This window comes from Gymnoscopelus braueri, assembly GCF_963280865.1.
Source record: "Gymnoscopelus braueri genome assembly, chromosome: 13".
Classification (NCBI taxonomy): domain Eukaryota; kingdom Metazoa; phylum Chordata; class Actinopteri; order Myctophiformes; family Myctophidae; genus Gymnoscopelus; species Gymnoscopelus braueri.
In genome coordinates, this window is record NC_137615.1 from 28,807,611 (window position 1) to 28,812,271 (window position 4,661).

The 4,661-nt window shown below is 41.3% G+C and overlaps 1 protein-coding gene across 1 annotated transcript in view; it reads right to left on the reverse strand.

Moving 5' to 3' along the window:
* Positions 1-4,661, reverse strand: part of slc25a17 (solute carrier family 25 member 17) — a 191,015-nt gene that overhangs the window by 18,403 nt on the left and 167,951 nt on the right. The window lies entirely within an intron of this gene.

Here is a 4,661-nt window from a genome sequence, read left to right on the forward strand (position 1 = left end):
GAGGTTCTGGATGCCCACCTAGTGAACGGCTATGTGGTTCCTGACATGGAGAGTAGCACAGAGGTGGAGAGTCCACGCCCTACCCTCAGGAGGACAGACACCTCCGCTGTGGACGGACCTTCCATCACAGATGCTCATGCTTTATCATAGGACTGAGGAGAGCTGCTCTAGCTGAACCAAAGTAAGTGAAGGTGATGATTCAGAGGAAAATGTCTCATGAACTGACAGGTAAATATTGCTTTCATATTGGGTGGAAAGTTGGTTCATAGACTGAAATCACTGTGGTTAATTGCCATCTATTACAAATCTGTATCTTTCCCTTTGGAGACCTTCTCCAATAAGGGGTAATATTCCTTACTACAGCGCTTTACTCCCCCCTAGTGTCAGTAGAGGGCATCGTGACCAGCTTGGAGGAGATGGACGGATGTGTGACCAGAGTCGAGTACAAGGATAAGGAAACTGGAGTCATTAAAGTGAGTGGATGAAACTTGTAGCATGACAAAGGATGCTCTCATTACATCACTCTTACAGCCAGAATGCTAGTGTAAAACTATAATATAAACCTACTCTCAAAATATTATCTGTTTTTGTGGTAGCTGAAATCAAACGTGCCCGAAGAGGTCCAGAGTGGAAATGGTAAAGGAAAAGGAGTAATTGTGTCACAGTACATTTGCACATACGGGACATTTGTCCTCTGCATTTAACCTATCCTAACTATTAGGAGCAGTGGGTGCTATTAATACAGCGCCTGAGGAGCAGTTAGGGTTTAACAGGGACACTTCAACACATACTGTAGTGTAGACCAGGGCCTAGGGGGCGAACGGGGGACTTTCTGATTTCCAGACGGCCTCTCTACACACTCAGCAATGGCCACCCGAACAAATAAAGGGAAGAGCGCAAATGCAGTCCCCCACTACCAGACATTATGCAGTCAAGATCCCTCTATTTGAGGGATTCGCAGTGGTCAGCGTGGTCTGAGTGCGATGGCTATGCGTCGCTCTCTGTGAACGTTCTTGGTGATCAACGTGTCTCCCCTACCAGGCATTGCAGCAGCATGATGGACATCTCCAGGCAAGAAGTAAACACATAATGTAGTTGATTGACATAAGTTGACCTTGCAGATGGAGCTTGCACAAAAAAAAATCACCCACTTCTTTAGACCGGTAAACCTGTGATGTGATGATAATAAAGTTGTTTCTTATTCTGACCTTGTCGTCTGTCCTCTTCTCTAGAAAATCCATGCTGCACCCACTGTGGTGGCTGATGACAAATTTCTCCAAATTCAGAAAGAGCCATGTATCTGGAAAGGCTCAGACCTCTTCTCAGTTTGTTGGATGCCTCATGAAGGTAAAGCTGTGTTTTACACAAAGTATTTGAATTTGTTGATGAACACTGCCTGTAGGCTATATACACGGTACATACAGGCTTTAAATATCACAGCCACAACATCAAATCTCTGTGCTCCTGTAAGCTTGATTGAGGGCCTGTAGAACTGTCAGTCAGTCATGTTAATGCGTCAATAAATCCATACTTTCAAATCAAAGAAGCCAATGTGCCCTGCATGCTCTGAATCATATGTATCCCCTGTTGCTGACTGGCTGACCGGTTTGTGGTTTCTTGTTATTCCCAGGAGTCCTACTTCTGGGAGACGTCTACAACTTGAATCACCCACTGACAGGAGGAGGCATGATGAGTGTGGCCCTCAATGGCGTGCGCATCTGGAGGAGTCTACTCAAGAACATTCTAGATCTCTACGACGATGGTGTCATGCTGCAGGTATTCAGAGTCTGAATGAGTTTGGAGTAGACTGGGTAATTGTTGTAGCAGTTAGAAGAGATATTAAGTGTTGCATGTCAGAGCTGGAGATACTGGGGCTTTTATCTTAAAATGACTGTTGTTCAAGATTCAAGGTTTATTTTTTCACTCGCTCAGACAGGTTGCTGCGCAACTAGGGGGCCGAAAGCAGCCCTCTTTACAGTTTACAGCATATCTGGAACACATCCTTCTAGTTTGAGATGGACTTGTCCTTGAGGTCATGTGATCACACACTGGAGCTCACTGCTCTAGCGGATTCTAATCACACAGCTGATTAGACTGCGTGTTTCAGTCAAAGCGTTTTTGGCCCTTGAATGCATGCACCGTGCAAACCCCGTAGTTTATAAAGAAGAAACCTGTCTGTACAACTATATGAAGTGAAATGTTGGTGTGACATGCTCTGCACACTTTGATAACAATATATATAAAAAATAAAATAAGATATAATAAAACAAGGTGTAATACATTTAGTGTAGGCCTAATACAGAAGTTAGGTGCAATAGTAAATGAGTATGTACTTCAGTCCACACAGAACTGTGATACTATAGAGCGTGCCAAAAATCCTGAAGGGGGCGTCAACAAGTGTCTTTTGGTAGCTGCGGACATCTTTGAGGGGTAAAAACCAGGTTGACTTAACATTGCCCAATGCCACGCCCAATGCCTCGCCCCCGCAGGCTGATTTGCCCCTTCTGCTGGTGACGACACGTTGGCACGCTTAATAGGACAGGTTCTGACTATTGACTTCAGGGTGAATATACTCAGGATTCAATTTGTTAAACAGACATAGGCGGACATTGTATTAACCGCTTAAGCCCTCTATGCTCTGTTGTATGACAAATAATGAAAATAACCAATCTACAAGAACAAATATGAAACCAGTGTTCATATGGTTAACATATTATTTTTATTAAATTGTTCAATTGTGATCATCAAACATAAATATCAAACATATCAAACAGTCTAACCTTTCAAGGAGGAAATGCATGTATTTAGGGTTATATTAGGGAATAAAGTATATCCCCACAGGCTATAATAATTAATGACCACAGGGGGGTTATCAAAAGCAGAGACATGGATCCCGCTCATCCCCCAAGCAAATCAAACCCTGAATGTGAATATTGCCTGCTGGAACGTCCCTTAGTTTTGTTGGAATCTGGAACCGCTGTGTCTATGATAGCTCGTGGTAGCTACAATATATTTGGGACCATTCTGCATCACATTTGCCTGGTATCCCCAATGTGATATAACACTGAGCATTTTTCTTTTTTCCTCCAATAGGGAAAGAAGAAATTCCAAAAGTCATTCCTTTGTGTTGGACCAAACTCTGTAAGTCTCCTCTTGGGATAGAAACATTTTACTTTAAACATGATGCAAAACATTATCACAGGTTTTTGCTTTTCTTCTAGTACTTCAAGCTTGGTGGAGTGTATTTCTGGGTTTATTGGGCTTCTGTCAGTGTGAGCATCACAACATTATTTCCTCACTAATTATGATATAACACGACAAGTCACCTCCAACATCATGTAAATTATCATTATGTAGGGTTATTGAAGGGTTATTGAAGCAGTCTTTCTTTCTGTGTTGGACTATGGAGAATAAGAATGCTGCTCCTTCTATCCTAAAGCCCTTAGATACAGTTTATCATTCTGCTCTGCGATTTGTATCCGGTGAACATTATAGGACTCATCACTGTAGTATTTGTTTGCAGACCTATCGACAAATGTCTGCAACTGCTTTTAAACTTGTGGTGTATCACACGTTAGGGGAAAGTTTGTTTTGTTTTGTTTTATAATTGATGTGAAAATGAAAATGTACTGTGATGTATCTCGACGACACTGCAAATGAGGGCAACTTCAATGTCTTTGAGAATAAATAAACGTATTACCGGTAATTACTTATTGTCATTGGTTTGGGCAATACCCACACTGGCCACATGAAATCACAAGCACACTACATCTTTCAACCCGTCAAACTCTGCTTTCAGAATTCTCAAGATCTGGTCCTGTTACCTTGAGTTTGGCATATATTTAACTTTATAATTGATGCAAGAACAATGGCTTCTAGTTTCCAGGCAGAGAAAGGCTGAAGTAGAATCACCATCAATGTCATTGGTAGGAAGGTTTCTGAACTGCTGTCCATGTGAGGACAAATTATATGAAGATAAGTAATATAATATTAAAATTACCATTAGTGAGGACCAATATATGAAGATAAGATATATTATAATGAGCATAGGTGAGGACCAATTATCTGAAGATAAGGTCTAGGGGAATGTTCTTTCCCATTCCTTCCTTTCCATTGTAGAATCTATTCCAAGTAACGGTGTGCCACACTTGGAGACTGTGTGGCTATGAGTTTCACTAACAGCAAGAGAGTACTGTAAACATAATGGCTATGGCCATATATATGCCTTGTAATACAGCAAAGCCACACTGTACACACTGTATAGTCGCATTAGCCACACTGTACACACTGTATACACCTGGCCTCTGAATGCTGTTTAACATGGTCAATGGCACTTTCAGAGTGTAACAAAATGAAAATTCAAGCCGAGTGTCAGTCTAGGTTCCAGGGTGTCCTCAGGAAAATTATCCAGAACCATTTATACCTCTGGTGGTATTGTTACTGAAAATCCCACCAGTCTTACTGTACGCTATAGGTCCATCATATGAGAGCTCTCCAAACTGTCTCAGTTGAGAACAAAATGAAGTTAACAAAATGTCACCCCTGTTTTTATGTTGTTTATATTCTATACATTGGATCATAATCACAACCTCTATACAATTACATTTAAAGACAACGATCACGGTTTTAAAAGTTTTAATTTTTTTTTTACATCCAGCAAC